At 36.7% G+C, this 19,863-nt stretch overlaps 18 non-coding genes across 18 annotated transcripts; all 18 read right to left on the bottom strand.

Annotated features, from left to right (window-relative positions):
• Positions 1 to 1,056: 1,056 nt before the first annotated feature.
• On the bottom strand, positions 1,057 to 1,129 carry TRNAA-AGC (transfer RNA alanine (anticodon AGC)). Its single transcript has one exon. It is a non-coding gene; the product is annotated as a tRNA-Ala (tRNA).
• Positions 1,130 to 1,466: 337 nt separating this feature from the next.
• Positions 1,467 to 1,539, bottom strand: TRNAA-AGC (transfer RNA alanine (anticodon AGC)). The gene has a single exon. It is a non-coding gene; the product is annotated as a tRNA-Ala (tRNA).
• Positions 1,540 to 2,002: 463 nt separating this feature from the next.
• On the bottom strand, positions 2,003 to 2,075 carry TRNAA-AGC (transfer RNA alanine (anticodon AGC)). Its single transcript has one exon. It is a non-coding gene; the product is annotated as a tRNA-Ala (tRNA).
• Positions 2,076 to 2,411: 336 nt separating this feature from the next.
• On the bottom strand, positions 2,412 to 2,484 carry TRNAA-AGC (transfer RNA alanine (anticodon AGC)). Its single transcript has one exon. It is a non-coding gene; the product is annotated as a tRNA-Ala (tRNA).
• Positions 2,485 to 3,541: 1,057 nt separating this feature from the next.
• TRNAA-AGC (transfer RNA alanine (anticodon AGC)) lies at positions 3,542 to 3,614 on the bottom strand. Its single transcript has one exon. It is a non-coding gene; the product is annotated as a tRNA-Ala (tRNA).
• Positions 3,615 to 4,378: 764 nt separating this feature from the next.
• Positions 4,379 to 4,451, bottom strand: TRNAA-AGC (transfer RNA alanine (anticodon AGC)). Its single transcript has one exon. It is a non-coding gene; the product is annotated as a tRNA-Ala (tRNA).
• Positions 4,452 to 4,788: 337 nt separating this feature from the next.
• On the bottom strand, positions 4,789 to 4,861 carry TRNAA-AGC (transfer RNA alanine (anticodon AGC)). The gene has a single exon. It is a non-coding gene; the product is annotated as a tRNA-Ala (tRNA).
• A 463-nt stretch (positions 4,862 to 5,324) lies between these two features.
• On the bottom strand, positions 5,325 to 5,397 carry TRNAA-AGC (transfer RNA alanine (anticodon AGC)). The gene has a single exon. It is a non-coding gene; the product is annotated as a tRNA-Ala (tRNA).
• Positions 5,398 to 5,733: 336 nt separating this feature from the next.
• On the bottom strand, positions 5,734 to 5,806 carry TRNAA-AGC (transfer RNA alanine (anticodon AGC)). Its single transcript has one exon. It is a non-coding gene; the product is annotated as a tRNA-Ala (tRNA).
• A 1,291-nt stretch (positions 5,807 to 7,097) lies between these two features.
• On the bottom strand, positions 7,098 to 7,170 carry TRNAA-AGC (transfer RNA alanine (anticodon AGC)). The gene has a single exon. It is a non-coding gene; the product is annotated as a tRNA-Ala (tRNA).
• Positions 7,171 to 8,304: 1,134 nt separating this feature from the next.
• TRNAA-AGC (transfer RNA alanine (anticodon AGC)) lies at positions 8,305 to 8,377 on the bottom strand. The gene has a single exon. It is a non-coding gene; the product is annotated as a tRNA-Ala (tRNA).
• Positions 8,378 to 9,142: 765 nt separating this feature from the next.
• TRNAA-AGC (transfer RNA alanine (anticodon AGC)) lies at positions 9,143 to 9,215 on the bottom strand. The gene has a single exon. It is a non-coding gene; the product is annotated as a tRNA-Ala (tRNA).
• A 764-nt stretch (positions 9,216 to 9,979) lies between these two features.
• TRNAA-AGC (transfer RNA alanine (anticodon AGC)) lies at positions 9,980 to 10,052 on the bottom strand. The gene has a single exon. It is a non-coding gene; the product is annotated as a tRNA-Ala (tRNA).
• Positions 10,053 to 11,029: 977 nt separating this feature from the next.
• On the bottom strand, positions 11,030 to 11,102 carry TRNAA-AGC (transfer RNA alanine (anticodon AGC)). The gene has a single exon. It is a non-coding gene; the product is annotated as a tRNA-Ala (tRNA).
• A 697-nt stretch (positions 11,103 to 11,799) lies between these two features.
• TRNAA-AGC (transfer RNA alanine (anticodon AGC)) lies at positions 11,800 to 11,872 on the bottom strand. The gene has a single exon. It is a non-coding gene; the product is annotated as a tRNA-Ala (tRNA).
• A 2,183-nt stretch (positions 11,873 to 14,055) lies between these two features.
• TRNAA-AGC (transfer RNA alanine (anticodon AGC)) lies at positions 14,056 to 14,128 on the bottom strand. Its single transcript has one exon. It is a non-coding gene; the product is annotated as a tRNA-Ala (tRNA).
• A 530-nt stretch (positions 14,129 to 14,658) lies between these two features.
• Positions 14,659 to 14,731, bottom strand: TRNAA-AGC (transfer RNA alanine (anticodon AGC)). Its single transcript has one exon. It is a non-coding gene; the product is annotated as a tRNA-Ala (tRNA).
• Positions 14,732 to 14,960: 229 nt separating this feature from the next.
• On the bottom strand, positions 14,961 to 15,033 carry TRNAA-AGC (transfer RNA alanine (anticodon AGC)). Its single transcript has one exon. It is a non-coding gene; the product is annotated as a tRNA-Ala (tRNA).
• Between the last annotated feature and the right edge of the window lie 4,830 nt (positions 15,034 to 19,863).

Below are 19,863 nucleotides of genomic sequence, written 5' to 3'. Positions count from 1 at the left end.
CATATGCTCGTAAAGTAAAATTACTTAGAATTGAACAAATCATTTTTTCTAAACAATTATTATCACAGTGACCGTAAACATACTGATATAATACTACTTGTAATTCGAAGGTTTGAGTCTCAAAAACAACTAGTTATTGTTCACAACTCAATGGAGAATCCGGGTATCGATCCCGGTACCTCTCACATACTAAGCGAACGCTCTACCACTTCAGCTAATTCCCCGACTATGTTCACATTTGAGCCTGCTTAAGTGAGTCTCGATGTAACTAATTTATAATCAGAAATATTCAGAATTTCTATCATATACTCGTAAAGTCAAATTACTTAGAATTGAACAAATTATTTTTTCTAAACAATTATTATCACAGTGACCGTAACATACTGATATAATACTCCTTGTAATTCGAAGGTTTGAGTCTCAAAAACAACGAGTTGTTGCATTCGACTCACTGGAGAATCCGGTTTTCGACCCCGGTACATCTCACATGCTAAGCGAGCGCTCTACCACTTGAGCTAATTCCCCGACGATATTCACGTTTGAGCCTCCTTAAGTGAGCCTCGATGTAACGAATTTATAATCAGAAATATTCAGAATTTCAATCATATGCTCGTAAAGTAAAATTACTTAGAATTGAACAAATCATTTTTTCTAAACAATTATTATCACAGTGACCGTAAACATACTGTCATAATATAACTTGTAATTCGAGGGTTTGAGTCTCAAAAACAGGAAGTTGTTGCATTCGACTCACTGGAGAATCCGGGTATCGATCCCGGTACCTCTCACATGCTAAGCTAGCGCTCTACCACTTGAGCTAATTCCCCGACGATATTCACGTTTGAGCCTCCTTAAGTGAGCCTCGATGTAACGAATTTATAATCAGAAATATTCAGAATTTCAGTCATATGCTCGTAAAGTAAAATTACTTAGAATTGAACAAATCATTTTTTCTAAACAATTATTATCACAGTGACCGTAAAAATACTGTCATAATATAACTTGTAATTCGCGGGTGTGAGTCACAAAAACAACTAGTTATTGTTCACAACTCAATGGAGAATCCGGGTATCGATCCCGGTACCTCTCACATGCTAAGCGAGCGCTCTACCACTTGAGCTAATTCCCCGACGATATTCACGTTTGAGCCTCCTTAAGTGAGCCTCGATGTAACGAATTTATAATCAGAAATATTCAGAATTTCAATCATATACTCGTAAAGTCAAATTACTTAGAATTGAACAAATCATTTTTTCTAAACAATTATTATCACAGTGACTGTAAACATACTGACATAATACTCCTTGTAATTCGAAGGTTTAAGTCTCAAAAACAACTAGTTGTTGCATTCGACTCGTTTTTTCTAAACAATTATTATCACAGTGACCGTAAACATACTGATATAATACTACTTGTAATTCGAAGGTTTGAGTCACAAAAACAACTAGTTATTGTACACAACTCAATGGAGAATCCGGGTATCGATCCCGGTACCTCTCACATGCTAAGCGAGCGCTCTACCACTTGAGCTAATTCCCCGACGATATTCACGTTTGAGCCTCCTTAAGTGAGCCTCGATGTAACGAATTAATAATCAGAAATATTCAGAATTTCAATCATATACCCGTAAAGTCAAATTACTTAGAATTGAACAAATTATTTTTTCTAAACAATTATTATCACTGTGACCGTAAACATACTGATATAATATAACTTGTAATTCAAGGGTTTGAGTCTCAAAAACAACAAGTTGTTGCATTCAACTCACTGGAGAATCCGGGTATCGATCCCGGTACCTCTCACATGCTAAGCGATCGCTCTACCACTTGAGCTAATTCCCCGACGATATTCACGTTTGAGCCTCCTTAAGTGAGCCTCGATGTAACGAAATTATTTTTTCTAAACAATGATTGTCACAGTGACCGTAAACATACTGATATAATACTACTTGTAATTCGAAGGTTTGAGTCTCAAAAATAACTAGTTATTGTACACAACTCAATGGAGAATCCGGGTGTCGATCCCGGTACCTCTCACATGCTAAGCGAGCGCTCTACCACCTGAGCTAATTCCCCGATGATATTCACGTTTAGCCTCTTTAAGTGAGCCTCGATGTAACGAATTTATAATCAGAAATATTCAGAATTTCAATCATATGCTCGTAAAGTAAAATTACTTAGAATTGAACAAATCATTTTTTCTAAACAATTATTATCACAGTGACTGTAAACATACTGATATAATACTCCTTGTAATTCGAAGGTTTAAGTCTCAAAAACAACTAGTTGTTGCATTCGACTCGTTTTTTCTAAACAATTATTATCACAGTGACCGTAAACATACTGATATAATACTACTTGTAATTCGAAGGTTTGAGTCACAAAAACAACTAGTTATTGTACACAACTCAATGGAGAATCCGGGTATCGATCCCGGTACCTCTCACATGCTAAGCGAGCGCTCTACCACTTGAGCTAATTCCCCGACAATATTCACGTTTGAGCCTCCTTAAGTGAGCCTCGATGTAACGAATTTATAATCAGAAATATTCAGAATTTCAATCATATACCCGTAAAGTCAAATTACTTATAATTGAACAAATTATTTTTTCTAAACAATTATTATCGCAGTGACCGTAAACATACTGATATAATATAACTTGTAATTCAAGGGTTTGAGTCTCAAAAACAACAAGTTGTTGGATTCAACTCACTGGAGAATCCGGGTATCGATCCCGTTACCTCTCACATGCTAAGCGAGCGCTCTACCACTTGAGCTAATTCCCCGATGATTTTTATGTTTGAGCCTCCTTAAATGAGCCTCGATGTAACGAATTTATAATCAGAAATATTCAGAATTTCAATCATATGCTCGTAAAGTAAAATTACTTAGAATTGAACAAATGATTGTTTTCTAAACAATTATTATCACAGTGACCGTAAACATTCTGTCATAATATAACTTGTAATTCAAGAGTTTGAGTCTCAAAAACAACAAGTTGTTGCATTCGACTCACTGGAGGATCCGGGTATCGATCCCGGTACCTCTCACATGCTAAGCGAGCGCTCTACCACTTGAGCTAATTCCCCGATGATATTCACGTTTAGCCTCTTTAAGTGAGCCTCGATGTAACGAATTTATAATCAGAAATATTCAGAATTTCAATCATATGCTCGTAAAGTAAAATTACTTAGAATTGAACAAATCATTTGTTCTAAACAATTATTATCACAGTGACCATTTTGTCATAATATAACTTGTAATTCGAGGGTTTGAGTCTCAAAAACAACAAGTTGTTGCATTCAACTCACTGGCGAATCCGGGTATCGATCCCGGTACCTTTCACATGCTAAGCGAACTACCACTTCAGCTAATTCCCCGACAATATTCTCGTTTGAGCCTCCTTAAGTGAGTCTCGATGTAACTAATTTATTTTTTCTAAACAATGATTATCACAGTGACCGTAAACATACTGATATCATACTACTTGTAATTCGAGGGTTTGAGTCTCAAAAACAACTAGTTGTTGCATTCGACTCACTGGAGAATCCGGGTATCGATCCCGGTACCTCTCACACGCTAAGCGAGCGCTCTACCACTTGAGCTAATTCCCCGACGATATTCTCGTTTGAGCCTCCTTAAGTGAGCCTCGATGTAACTAATTTATAATCAGAAATATTCAGAATTTCAATCATATGCCCGTAAAGTAAAATTACTTAGAATTGAACGAATCATTTTTCTAAACAATTATTATCACAGTGACCGTAAACATACTGTCATAATATAACTTGTAATTCGAGGGTTTGAGTCTCAAAAACAAGAAGTTGTTGCATTCGACTCACTGGAGAATCCGGGTATCGATCCCGGTACCTCTCACATGCTAAGCTAGCGCTCTACCACTTGCGATAATTCCCCGACAATATTCACGTTTGAGCCTCCTTATGAGAGCCTCGATGTAACGAATTTATTTTTTCTAAACAATGATTATCACAGTGACTGTAAACATACTGATATAATAGTACTTGTAATTCGAAGGTTTGAGTCTCACAAACAACTTGTTATTGTACACAACTCAATGGAGAAACCGGGTATCGATCCCTATACATCTCACATGCTAAGCGAGCGCTCTACCACTTGAGCTAATTCTCCGATGATTTTCACGTTTGAGCCTCCTTAAGTGAGCCTCGATGTAACGAATTTATAATCAGAAATATTCAGAATTTCAATCATATACCCGTAAAGTCAAATTACTTAGAATTGAACAAATTATTTTTTCTAAACAATTATTATCACAGTGACCGTAAACATACTGATATAATATAACTTGTAATTCAAGGGTTTGAGTCTCAAAAACAACAAGTTGTTGCATTCAACTCACTGGAGAATCCGGGTATCGATCCCGGTACCTCTCACATGCTAAGCGAGCGCTCTACCACTTGAGCTAATTCCCCGACGATATTCATGTTTGAGCCTCCTTAAGTGAGTCTCGATGTAACTAATTTTTAATCAGAAATATTCAGAATTTCAATCATATGCTCGTAAAGTAAAATTACTTAGAATTGAACAAATCATTTTTTCTAAACAATTATTATCACAGTGACTGTAAACATACTGATATAATACTCCTTGTAATTCGAAGGTTTAAGTCTCAAAAACAACTAGTTGTTGCATTCGACTCGTTTTTTCTAAACAATTATTATCACAGTGACCGTAAACATACTGATATAATACTACTTGTAATTCGAAGGTTTGAGTCACAAAAACAACTAGTTATTGTACACAACTCAATGGAGAATCCGGGTATCGATCCCGGTACCTCTCACATGCTAAGCGAGCGCTCTACCACTTGAGCTAATTCCCCGACGATATTCACGTTTGAGCCTCCTTAAGTGAGCCTCGATGTAACGAATTAATAATCAGAAATATTCAGAATTTCAATCATATACCCGTAAAGTCAAACTACTTAGAATTGAACAAATTATTTTTTCTAAACAATTATTATCACTGTGACCGTAAACATACTGATATAATATAACTTGTAATTCAAGGGTTTGAGTCTCAAAAACAACAAGTTGTTGCATTCAACTCACTGGAGAATCCGGGTATCGATCCCGGTACCTCTCACATGCTAAGCGATCGCTCTACCACTTGAGCTAATTCCCCGACGATATTCACGTTTGAGCCTCCTTAAGTGAGCCTCGATGTAACGAAATTATTTTTTCTAAACAATGATTGTCACAGTGACCGTAAACATACTGATATAATACTACTTGTAATTCGAAGGTTTGAGTCTCAAAAATAACTAGTTATTGTACACAACTCAATGGAGAATCCGGGTGTCGATCCCGGTACCTCTCACATGCTAAGCGAGCGCTCTACCACCTGAGCTAATTCCCCGATGATATTCACGTTTAGCCTCTTTAAGTGAGCCTCGATGTAACGAATTTATAATCAGAAATATTCAGAATTTCAATCATATGCTCGTAAAGTAAAATTACTTAGAATTGAACAAATCATTTTTTCTAAACAATTATTATCACAGTGACTGTAAACATACTGATATAATACTCCTTGTAATTCGAAGGTTTAAGTCTCAAAAACAACTAGTTGTTGCATTCGACTCGTTTTTTCTAAACAATTATTATCACAGTGACCGTAAACATACTGATATAATACTACTTGTAATTCGAAGGTTTGAGTCACAAAAACAACTAGTTATTGTACACAACTCAATGGAGAATCCGGGTATCGATCCCGGTACCTCTCACATGCTAAGCGAGCGCTCTACCACTTGAGCTAATTCCCCGACAATATTCACGTTTGAGCCTCCTTAAGTGAGCCTCGATGTAACGAATTTATAATCAGAAATATTCAGAATTTCAATCATATACCCGTAAAGTCAAATTACTTAGAATTGAACAAATTATTTTTTCTAAACAATTATTATCGCAGTGACCGTAAACATACTGATATAATATAACTTGTAATTCAAGGGTTTGAGTCTCAAAAACAACAAGTTGTTGGATTCAACTCACTGGAGAATCCGGGTATCGATCCCGTTACCTCTCACATGCTAAGCGAGCGCTCTACCACTTGAGCTAATTCCCCGATGATTTTTATGTTTGAGCCTCCTTAAATGAGCCTCGATGTAACGAATTTATAATCAGAAATATTCAGAATTTCAATCATATGCTCGTAAAGTAAAATTACTTAGAATTGAACAAATGATTGTTTTCTAAACAATTATTATCACAGTGACCGTAAACATTCTGTCATAATATAACTTGTAATTCAAGGGTTTGAGTCTCAAAAACAACAAGTTGTTGCATTCGACTCACTGGAGGATCCGGGTATCGATCCCGGTACCTCTCACATGCTAAGCGAGCGCTCTACCACTTGAGCTAATTCCCCGATGATATTCACGTTTAGCCTCTTTAAGTGAGCCTCGATGTAACGAATTTATAATCAGAAATATTCAGAATTTCAATCATATGCTCGTAAAGTAAAATTACTTAGAATTGAACAAATCATTTGTTCTAAACAATTATTATCACAGTGACCATTTTGTCATAATATAACTTGTAATTCGAGGGTTTGAGTCTCAAAAACAACAAGTTGTTGCATTCAACTCACTGGCGAATCCGGGTATCGATCCCGGTACCTTTCACATGCTAAGCGAACTACCACTTCAGCTAATTCCCCGACAATATTCTCGTTTGAGCCTCCTTAAGTGAGTCTCGATGTAACTAATTTATTTTTTCTAAACAATGATTATCACAGTGACCGTAAACATACTGATATCATACTACTTGTAATTCGAGGGTTTGAGTCTCAAAAACAACTAGTTGTTGAATTCGACTCACTGGAGAATCCGGGTATCGATCCCGGTACCTCTCACATGCTAAGCGAGCGCTCTACCATTTGAGCTAATTCCCTGACGATATTCACGTTTGAGCCTCCTTAAGTGAGCCTCGATGTAACGAATTTATTTTTTCTAAACCATGATTATCACAGTGACCGTAAACATACTGATATAATACTACTTGTAATTCGAGGGTCTGAGTCTCAAAAACAGGAAGTTGTTGCATTCGACTCACTGGAGAATCCGGGTATCGATCCCGGTACCTCTCACATGCTAAGCGAGCGCTCTACCACTTGAGCTAATTCCCCGATGATTTTCACATTTGAGCATCCTTAAGTGAGCCTTGATGTAACGAATTTATAATCAGAGATATTCAGAATTTCAATCATATGCTCGTAAAGTAAAATTACTTAGAATTGAACAAATCATTTTTTCTAAACAATTATTATCACAGTGACCGTAAACATACTGATATAATACTACTTGTAATTCGAAGGTTTGAGTCTCAAAAACAACTAGTTATTGTTCACAACTCAATGGAGAATCCGGGTATCGATCCCGGTACCTCTCACATACTAAGCGAACGCTCTACCACTTCAGCTAATTCCCCGACTATGTTCACATTTGAGCCTGCTTAAGTGAGTCTCGATGTAACTAATTTATAATCAGAAATATTCAGAATTTCTATCATATACTCGTAAAGTCAAATTACTTAGAATTGAACAAATTATTTTTTCTAAACAATTATTATCACAGTGACCGTAACATACTGATATAATACTCCTTGTAATTCGAAGGTTTGAGTCTCAAAAACAACGAGTTGTTGCATTCGACTCACTGGAGAATCCGGGTTTCGACCCCGGTACATCTCACATGCTAAGCGAGCGCTCTACCACTTGAGCTAATTCCCCGACGATATTCACGTTTGAGCCTCCTTAAGTGAGCCTCGATGTAACGAATTTATAATCAGAAATATTCAGAATTTCAATCATATGCTCGTAAAGTAAAATTACTTAGAATTGAACAAATCATTTTTTCTAAACAATTATTATCACAGTGACCGTAAACATACTGTCATAATATAACTTGTAATTCGAGGGTTTGAGTCTCAAAAACAGGAAGTTGTTGCATTCGACTCACTGGAGAATCCGGGTATCGATCCCGGTACCTCTCACATGCTAAGCTAGCGCTCTACCACTTGAGCTAATTCCCCGACGATATTCACGTTTGAGCCTCCTTAAGTGAGCCTCGATGTAACGAATTTATAATCAGAAATATTCAGAATTTCAGTCATATGCTCGTAAAGTAAAATTACTTAGAATTGAACAAATCATTTTTTCTAAACAATTATTATCACAGTGACCGTAAAAATACTGTCATAATATAACTTGTAATTCGCGGGTGTGAGTCACAAAAACAACTAGTTATTGTTCACAACTCAATGGAGAATCCGGGTATCGATCCCGGTACCTCTCACATGCTAAGCGAGCGCTCTACCACTTGAGCTAATTCCCCGACGATATTCACCTTTGAGCCTCCTTAAGTGAGCCTCGATGTAACGAATTTATAATCAGAAATATTCAGAATTTCAATCATATACTCGTAAAGTCAAATTACTTAGAATTGAACAAATTATTTTTTCTAAACAATTATTATCACAGTGACCGTAAACATACTGATATAATACTCCTTGTAATTCGAAAGTTTGAGTCTCAAAAAGAACGAGTTGTTGCATTCGACTCACTGGAGAAACCGGGTATCGATCCCGGTACCTCTCACATGCTAAGCGAGCGCTCTACCACTTGAGCTAATTCCCCGACGATATTCACGTTTGAGCCTCCTTAAGTGAGTCTCGATGTAACGAATTTATTTTTTCTAAACAATGATTATCACAGTGACCGTAAACATACTGTCATAATATAACTTGTAATTCGAGGGTTTGAGTCACAAAAACAACTAGTTATTGTTCACAACTCAATGGAGAATCCGGGTATCAATCCCGGTACCTCTCACATGCTAAGCGAGCGCTCTACCACTTGAGCTAATTCCCCGACGATATTCACGTTTGAGCCTCCTTAAGTGAGCCTCGATGTAACGAATTTATAATCAGAAATATTCAGAATTTCAATCATATACTCGTAAAGTCAAATTACTTAGAATTGAACAAATTATTTTTTCTAAACTATTATTATCACAGTGACCGTAAACATACTGATATAATACTCCTTGTAATTCGAAGGTTTGAGTCTCAAAAAGAACGAGTTGTTGCATTCGACTCACTGGAGAATCCGGGTATCGATCCCGGTACCTCTCACACGCTAAGCGAGCGCTCTACCACTTGAGCTAATTCCCCGACGATATTCACGTTTGAGCCTCCTTAAGTGAGCCTCGATGTAACTAATTTATAATCAGAAATATTCAGAATTTCAATCATATGCCCGTAAAGTAAAATTACTTAGAATTGAACGAATCATTTTTCTAAACAATTATTATCACAGTGACCGTAAACATACTGTCATAATATAACTTGTAATTCGAGGGTTTGAGTCTCAAAAACAAGAAGTTGTTGCATTCGACTCACTGGAGAATCCGGGTATCGATCCCGGTACCTCTCACATGCTAAGCTAGCGCTCTACCACTTGCGATAATTCCCCGACAATATTCACGTTTGAGCCTCCTTATGAGAGCCTCGATGTAACGAATTTATTTTTTCTAAACAATGATTATCACAGTGACTGTAAACATACTGATATAATAGTACTTGTAATTCGAAGGTTTGAGTCTCAAAAACAACTTGTTATTGTACACAACTCAATGGAGAATCCGGGTATCGATCCCTATACATCTCACATGCTAAGCGAGCGCTCTACCACTTGAGCTAATTCCCCGATGATTTTCACGTTTGAGCCTCCTTAAGTGAGCCTCGATGTAACGAATTTATAATCAGAAATATTCAGAATTTCAATCATATGCTCGTAAAGTAAAATTACTTAGAATTGAACAAATCATTTTTTCTAAACAATTATTATCACAGTGACCGTAAACATACTGTCATAATATAACTTGCAATTCGAGGGTTTGAGTCTCAAAAACAACTAGTTGTTGAATTCGACTCTCTGGAGAATCCGGGTATCGATCCCGGTACCTCTCACATGCTAAGCGAGCGCTCTACCACTTGAGCTAATTCCCCGAAGATATTCACGTTTGAGCCACCTTAAGTGAGCCTCGATGTAACGAATTTATTTTTTCTAAACAATGATTATCACAGTGACCGTAAACATACTGATATAATACTACTTGTAATTCGATAGTTATTGTACACAACTCAATGGAGAATCCGGGTATCGATCCCGGTACCTCTCACATGCTAAGCGAGGGCTCTACCACTTGAGCTAATTCCCCGATCATTTTCACGTTTGAGCATCCTTAAGTGAGCCTTGATGTAACGAATTTATAATCAGAAATATTCAGAATTTCAATCATATGCTCGTAAAGTAAAATTACTTAGAATTGAACAAATCATTTTTTCTAAACAATTATTATCACAGTGACCGTAAACATACTGTCATAATATAACTTGTAATTCGAGGGTTTGAGTCTCAAAAACAAGAAGTTGTTGCATTCGACTCACTGGAGAATCCGGGTATCGATCCCGCTACCTCTCACATGCTAAGCTAGCGCTCTACCACTTGCGATAATTCCCCGACAATATTCACGTTTGAGCCTCCTTAAGAGAGCCTCGATGTAACGAATTTATTTTTTCTAAACAATGATTATCACAGTGACTGTAAACATACTGATATAATAGTTCTTGTAATTCGAAGGTTTGAGTCTCAAAAACAACTTGTTATTGTACACAACTCAATGGAGAATCCGGGTATCGATCCCTATACATCTCACATGCTAAGCGAGCGCTCTACCACTTGAGGCAATCCCCCGATGATTTTCACGTTTGAGCCTCCTTAAGTGAGCCTCGATGTAACGAATTTATAATCAGAAATATTCAGAATTTCAATCATATGCTCGTAAAGTAAAATTACTTAGAATTGAACAAATCATTTTTTCTAAACAATTATTATCACAGTGACCGTAAACATACTGTCATAATATAACTTGCAATTCGAGGGTTTGAGTCTCAAAAACAACTAGTTGTTGAATTCGACTCTCTGGAGAATCCGGGTATCGATCCCGGTACCTCTCACATGCTAAGCGAGCGCTCTACCACTTGAGCTAATTCCCCGAAGATATTCACGTTTGAGCCACCTTAAGTGAGCCTCGATGTAACGAATTTATTTTTTCTAAACAATGATTATCACAGTGACCGTAAACATACTGATATAATACTACTTGTAATTCGAAAGTTTGAGTCTCAAAAACAAATAGTTATTGTACACAACTCAATGGAGAATCCGGGTATCGATCCCGGTACCTCTCACATGCTAAGCGAGGGCTCTACCACTTGAGCTAATTCCCCGATGATTTTCACGTTTGAGCATCCTTAAGTGAGCCTTGATGTAACGAATTTATAATCAGAAATATTCAGAATTTCAATCATATGCTCGTAAAGTAAAATTACTTAGAATTGAACAAATCATTTTTTCTAAACAATTATTATCACAGTGACCGTAAACATACTGTCATAATATAACTTGTAATTCGAGGGTTTGAGTCTCAAAAACAGGAAGTTGTTGCATTCGACTCACTGGAGAATCCGGGTATCGATCCCGGTACCTCTCACGTGCTAAGCTAGCGCTCTACCACTTGAGCTAATTCCCCGACTATATTCACGTTTGAGCCTCCTTAAGTGAGCCTCGATGTAACGAATTTATTTTTTCTAAACATTGATTATCACAGTCACCGTAAACATACTGATATAATACTACTTGTAATTCGAAGGTTTGAGTCACAAAAACAACTAGTTATTGTTCACAACTCAATGGAGAATCCGGGTATCGATCCCGGTACCTCTCACATGCTAAGCGAGCGCTCTACCACTTGAGCTAATTCCCCGACGATATTCGCGTTTGAGCCTCCTTAAGTGAGCCTCGATGTAACTAATTTATAATCAGAAATATTCAGAATTTCAATCATATGCCCGTAAAGTAAAATTACTTAGAATTGAACGAATCATTTTTTCTAAACAATTATTATCACAGTGACCGTAAACATACTGTCATAATATAACTTGTAATTCAAGGGTTTGAGTCTCAAAAAGAACAAGTTGTTGCATTCGACTCACTGGAGAATCCGGGTATCGATCCCTATACATCTCACATGCTAAGCAAGCGCTCTACCACTTGAGCTAATTCCCCGACGATTTTATCGTTTGAGCCTCCTTAAGGTAGCGGGACTATTATTTGCATACTTGTTTTCATCTTCTAATTGTGACTAAATGACTACAAATAGACCCGGGAAAGTATATATTTTTAGAATCGCCAGATTTCAAGCTTTTCACAAGTGTATTTTGCATGCCGGTATCTGCATTCTACGACGCGTTACTCAATCAAAGGTGAAAAATTACTTTTTCTGTAAAAAAAAATAATTACGCATTTATGCTGGCGATAAGAAGTATTTTTTTCACTTTTCCTAGTTGTTCAATAGTCTGGTAAATTCAATGTGTCTGGTCAGTTTTATTCAAGCAACGCGTTTAAAAAAATAGTGTGCTGAATTTTAATTACTGTTTTAGTCGCATTGCCCCTAACTCAAACCACAACTCGTTGGTAAATAATCGATGAAATAGTTTGTCTGGACACATTCAAGTTCCTCTCACTGTCACCTTAAAGCTGTGAAAATTTGGTGTTAATCCGACGACAATAAGTATACGTTATTTTTTGTTAAAGACCTTGTATTTTGAAAAACATAAACTTCTAGAAAACGTCCATGAAGTAACAGCAAAGATTTTCAAACTTGTTTATCGGCACAATCAATTTGTTTTCCCATCAGGGTCTGTTTTAACATGTGTAGGGACATCCAAATGTGTAAGGCTATTGGAAACCAAATAAATAAAGGAGTGGAATAGCTATAATTGGATAAATTCGGCATATGAAAACACCAAAATCAATGATTTTTTTTCAGTGGCTGTGTGACCTTGTATCTGACACATTCATATGCAAATGACTAATCTGTGAAACAAACAGGGGCGGAGACAAACCACTCAAATGTTTGGAAACACTCATTGTGTGTCAGATAACTACTGATAACACATCCTAACATTGCCTTGTCTTGAGTTTATCTTTGAAACTTATAGGCACACAGATTAAACCTGTGTTGTTGATTTTGGAAAACACTACTGAGGCTGCCTTGCTTCCCTTCAGATAATCTACATTTTAACCAACTTACATGACATTCTATGTTATGTTGACTTTATCACATGAAAGTTTATAGTGCATTTCATCAATTAATAAATAAATGTGAAAATCGTAATTTTCAACACAAATAATAGTCTCGCTACCTTAAGTGAGCCTCGATGTAACGAATTTATAATCAGAAATATTCAGAATTTCAATCATATGCTCGTAAAGTAAAATTTCTTAGAATTGAACAAATTATTTTTTCTAAACAATTATTATCACAGTAACCGTAAACATACTGTCATAATATAACTTGTAATTCGAGGGTTTGAGTCTCAAAAACAACTAGTTGTTGAATTCGACTCACTGGAGAATACGGGTATCGATCCCGGTACCTCTCACATGCTAAGCGAGCGCTCTACCACTTGAGCTAATTCCCCGAATATATTCACGTTTGAGCCACCTTAACTGAGCCTCGATGTAACGAATTTATTTTTTCTAAACAATGATTATTACAGTGACCGTAAACATACTGATATAATACTACTTGTAATTCGAAAGTTTGAGTCTCAAAAACAAATAGTTATTGTACACAACTCAATGGAGAATCCGAGTATCGATCCCAGTACCTCTCACATGCTAAGCGAGCGCTCTACCACTTGAGCTAATTCCCCGATGATTTTCACGTTTGAGCCTCCTTAAGTGAGCCTTGATGTAACGAATTTATAATCAGAAATATTCAGAATTTCAATCATATGCTCGTAAAGTAAAATTACTTAGAATTGAACAAATCATTTTTTCTAAACAATTATTATCACAGTGACCGTAAACATACTGTCATAATATAACTTGTAATTCGAGGGTTTGAGTCACAAAAACAACTAGTTATTGTTCACAACTCAATGGAGAATCCGGGTATCGATCCCGGTACCTCTCACATGCTAAGCGAGCGCTCTACCACTTGAGCTAATTCCCCGACGATATTCACGTTTGAGCCTCCTTAAGTGAGCCTCGATGTAACGAATTTATAATCAGAAATATTCAGAATTTAAATCATATACTCGTAAAGTCAAATTACTTAGAATTGAACAAATTATTTTTTCTAAACAATGATTATCACAGTGACCGTAAACATACTGATATAATACTACTTGTAATTCGAAGGTTTGAGTCTCAAAAACAACTAGTTATTGTACACAACTCAATGGAGAATCCGGGTATCGATCCCGGTACCTCTCACATACTAAGCGAACGCTCTGCCACTTCAGCTAATTCCCCGACTATGTTCACATTTGAGCCTGCTTAAGTGAGTCTCGATGTAACTAATTTATAATCAGAAATATTCAGAATTTCAATCATATACTCGTAAAGTCAAATTACTTAGAATTGAACAAATTATTTTTTCTAAACAATTATTATCACAGTGACCGTAACATACTGATATAATACTCCTTGTAATTCGAAGGTTTGAGTCTCAAAAACAACGAGTTGTTGCATTCGACTCACTGGAGAATCCGGGTATCGACCCCGGTACCTCTCACATGCTAAGCGAGCGCTCTACCACTTGAGCTAATTCTCCGACGATATTCACGTTTGAGCCTCCTTAAGTGAGCCTCGATGTAACGAATTTATAATCAGAAATATTCAGAATTTCAATCATATACTCGTAAAGTCAAATTACTTAGAATTGAACAAATTATTTTTTCTAAACAATTATTATCACAGTGACCGTAAACATACTGATATAATACTCCTTGTAATTCGAAGGTTTGAGTCTCAAAATAAACGAGTTGTTGCATTCGACTCACTGGAGAATCCGGGTATTGATCCCGGTTCCTCTCACATGCTAAGCGAGCGCTCTACCGCTTGAGCTAATTCCCCGACGATATTCATGTTTGAGCCTCCTTAAGTGAGTCTCGATGTAACTAATTTATAATCAGAAATATTCAGAATTTCAATCATATGCTCGTAAAGTAAAATTACTTAGAATTGAACAAATGATTTTTTCTAAACAATTATTATCACAGTGACCATTCTGTCATAATATAACTTGTAATTCGAGGGTTTGAGTGTGAAAAGCAACAAGTTGTTGCATTCAACTCACTGGAGAATCCGGGTATAGATCCCGGTACCTCTCACATACTAAGCGAACGCTCTACCACTTCAGCTAATTAGCGACTATATTCACGTTTGAGCCTTCTTAAGTGAGTCTCGATGTAACTAATTTATTTTTTCTAAACAATGATTATCACAGTGACCGTAAACATACTGATATAATCCTCCTTGTAATTCGAAGGTTTGAGTCTCAAAAACAACGAGTTGTTGCATTCGACTCACTGGAGAATCCGGGTATAGACCCCGGTACCTCTCACATGCTAACCTAGCGCTCTACCACTTGAGCTAATTCCCCGACGATATTCACGTTTGAGCCTCGTTAAGTGAGTCTCGATGTAACTAATTTATAATCAGATATATTCAGAATTTCAATCATATGCTCGTAAAGTAAAATTACTTAGAATTGAACAAATCATTTTTTATATACAATTATTATCACAGTGACCGTAAACATACTGTCATAATATAACTTGTACTTCAAGGGTTTGAGTCTCAAAAACAACAAGTTGTTGCATTCGACTCACTGGAGAATCCGGGTATCGATCCCGGTACCTCTCACATGCTAAGCGAGCGCTCTACAACTTGAGCTAATTCCCCGACGATATTCACGTTTAAGCCTCCTTAAGTGAGCCTCGATGTAACGAAATTATTTTTTCTAAACAATGATTATCACAGTGACCGTAAACATACTGATATAATACTACTTGTAATTCGAAGGTTTGAGTCTCAAATGCAACTAGTTATTGTACACAACTCAATGGAGAATCCGGGTATCGATCCCGGTACCTCTCACATGCTAACCTTGCGCTCTACCACTTGAGCTAATTTCCCGACGATATTCACGTTTGAGCCTCCTTAAGTGAGCCTCGATGTAACGTATTTATAATCAGAAATATTCAGAATTTCAATCATATGCTCGTAAAGTGAAATTACTTAGAATTGAACAAATCATTTTTTCTAAACAATTATTATCACAGTGACCGTAAACATACTGTCATAATATAACTTGTAATTCGAGGGTTTGAGTGTCAAAAACAAAAAGTTGTTGCATTCAACTCACTGCAGAAACCGGATATCGATCCCGATACCTCTCACATGCTAAGCGAGCGCTCTACCACTTGAGCTAATTCCCCGATGATATTCACGTTTGAGCCTCGTTACGTGAGCCTAAATGTAACGAATTTATAATCAGAAATATTCAGAATTTCAATCATATACTCGTAAAGTCAAATTACTTAGAATTGAACAAATTATTTTTTCTAAACAATTATTAGCACAGTGACCGTAAACATACTGATATAATCCTCCTTGTAATTCGAAGGTTTGAGTCTCAAAAACAACGAGTTGTTGCATTCGACTCACTGGAGAATCCGGGTATAGACCCCGGTACCTCTCACATGCTAAGCGAGCGCTCTACCACTTCAGCTAATTCCCCGACTATATTCACGTTTGAGCCTCCTTAAGTGAGTCTCGATATAACTAATTTATTTTTTCTAAACAATGATTATCACAGTGACCGTAAATATACTGATATAATACTACTTGTAATTCGAAGGTTTGAGTCTCAAAAACAACTAGTTATTGTGCACAACTCAATGGATAATCCGGGTATCGATCCCGGTACCTCTCACATGCTATGCGAGCGCTCTACCACTTGAGCTAATTCCCCGACGATATTCATGTTTGAGCCTCCTTAAGTGAGTCTAAATGTAACTAATTTATAATCAGAAATATTCAGAATTTCACTCATTTGCTCGTAAAGTAAAATTACTTAGAATTGAACAAATCATTTTTTCTAAACAATTATTATCACAGTGACCGTAAACATACAGTCATAATATAACTTGTAATTCGAGGGTTTGAGTCTCAAAAACAACTAGTTGTTGAATTCGACTCACTGGAGAATCCGGCTATCGATCCCGGAACCTATCACATGCTAAGCGAGCGCTCTACCACTTGAGCTAATTCCGCGATGATATTCTCGTTTGAGCCTCCTTAAGTGAGCCTCGATGTAACGAATCTATAATCAGAAATATTCAGAATTTCAATCATTTGCTCGTAAAGTCAAATTACTTAGAATTGAACAAATTATTTTTTCTAAAATGATTAATATCACAGTGACCGTAAACATACTGTCATATTATAACTTGTAATTCTAGGGTTTGAGTCTCAAAAAACTAATAGTTGTTGCATTCGACTCACTGGAGAATCCGTGTATCAATCCCGGTACCTCTCACATGCTAAGCGAGCGCTCTACCACTTGAGCTAATTCCCCAACGATATTGAAGTTTGAGTCTCCTTAAGTGAGTCTCGATGTATCTAATTTATAATCAGAAATATTCAGAATTCAATCATATGCTCGTAAAGTCAAATTACTTAGAATTGAACAAATCATTTTTTTCTAAACAATTGTTATCACAGTGACCGTAAACATACTGTCATAATATAACTTGTAATTCGAGGGTTTGAGTCTGAAAAACAACTAGTTGTTGAATTCGACTCATTGGAGAATCCGGGTATCGATCCCGGTACCTGTCACATGCTAAGCGAGCGCTCTACCACTTGAGCTAATTCCCCGACGATATTCACGTTTGAGCCTCCTTAAGTGAGCCTCGATGTAACGAATTTATTTTTTCTAAACAATGATTATCACAGTGACCGTAAACATACTGATATAATACTACTTGTAATTCGAAGGTTTGAGTCTCAAAAACAACTAGTTATTGTGCACAACTCAATGGAGAATCCGGGTATCGATCCCGGTATATCTCACATGCTAAGCGAGCTAATGCTACCACTTGAGCTAATTCCCCCGACGATATTCACGTTTGAGCCTCCTTAAGTGAGTCTCGATGTAAGTAATTTATAATCAGAAATATTCAGAATTTCAATCATATGCTCGTAAAGTAAAATTACTTAGAATTGAACAAATCATTTTTTCCAAACAATTATTATCACAGTGACCTTAAACATACTGTCATAATATAACTTGTAATTCGAGGGTTTGAGTCTCAAAAACAACCAGTTGTTGCATTCAACTCACTGCAGAAACCGGATATCGATCCCGATACCTCTCACATGCTAAGCGAGCGCTCTACCACTTGAGCTAATTCCCCGATGATATTCACGTTTGAGCCTCGTTACGTGAGCCTAAATGTAACGAATTTATAATCAGAAATATTCAGCATTTCAATCATATACTCGTAAAGTCAAATTACTTAGAATTGAACAAATTATTTTTTCTAAACAATTATTAGCACAGTGACCGTAAACACACTGATATAATCCTCCTTGTAATTCGAAGGTTTGAGTCTCAAAAACAACGAGTTGTTGCATTCGACTCACTGGAGAACCCGGGTATAGACCCCGGTACCTCTCACATGCTAAGCGAGCGCTCTACCACTTCAGCTAATTCCCCGACTATATTCACGTTTGAGCCTCCTTAAGTGAGTCTCGATATAACTAATTTATTTTTTCTAAACAATGATTATCACAGTGACCGTAAACATACTGATATAATACTACTTGTAATTCGAAGGTTTGAGTCTCAAAAACAACTAGTTATTGTGCACAACTCAATGGATAATCCGGGTATCGATCCCGGTACCTCTCACATGCTATGCGAGCGCTCTACCACTTGAGCTAATTCCCCGACGATATTCATGTTTGAGCCTCCTTAAGTGAGTCTAAATGTAACTAATTTATAATCAGAAATATTCAGAATTTCACTCATTTGCTCGTAAAGTAAAATTACTTAGAATTGAACAAATCATTTTTTCTAAACAATTATTATCACAGTGACCGTAAACATACAGTCATAATATAACTTGTAATTCGAGGGTTTGAGTCTCAAAAACAACTAGTTGTTGAATTCGACTCACTGGAGAATCCGGCTATCGATCCCGGAACCTATCACATGCTAAGCGAGCGCTCTACCACTTAAGCTAATTCCGCGATGATATTCTCGTTTGAGCCTCCTTAAGTGAGCCTCGATGTAACGAATCTATAATCAGAAATATTCAGAATTTCAATCATTTGCTCGTAAAGTCAAATTACTTAGAATTGAACAAATTATTTTTTCTAAAATGATTAATATCACAGTGACCGTAAACATACTGTCATATTATAACTTGTAATTCTAGGGTTTGAGTCTCAAAAAACTAATAGTTGTTGCATTCGACTCACTGGAGAATCCGTGTATCAATCCCGGTACCTCTCACATGCTAAGCGAGCGCTCTACCACTTGAGCTAATTCCCCGACGATATTGAAGTTTGAGTCTCTTTAAGTGAGTCTCGATGTATCTAATTTATAATCAGAAATATTCAGAATTCAAACATATGCTCGTAAAGTCAAATTACTTAGAATTGAACAAATCATTTTTTCTAAACAATGATTATCACAGTGACCGTAAACATACTGATATAATACTACTTGTAATTCGAAGGTTTGAGTCTCAAAAACAACTAGTTATTGTACACAACTCAATGGAGAATCCGGGTATCTATCCCGGTACCTCTCACATGCTAACCTAGCGCTCTAGCACTTGAGCTAATTCCCCGACGATATTCACGTTTGAGCCTCGTTAAGTGAGTCTC

The sequence above is a fragment of the Saccoglossus kowalevskii genome, chromosome 7, assembly GCF_978046115.1.
Source record: "Saccoglossus kowalevskii chromosome 7, keSacKowa6.1, whole genome shotgun sequence".
Lineage (NCBI taxonomy): Eukaryota > Metazoa > Hemichordata > Enteropneusta > Harrimaniidae > Saccoglossus > Saccoglossus kowalevskii.
This window is presented reverse-complemented; position numbering and strand designations above follow the sequence as displayed.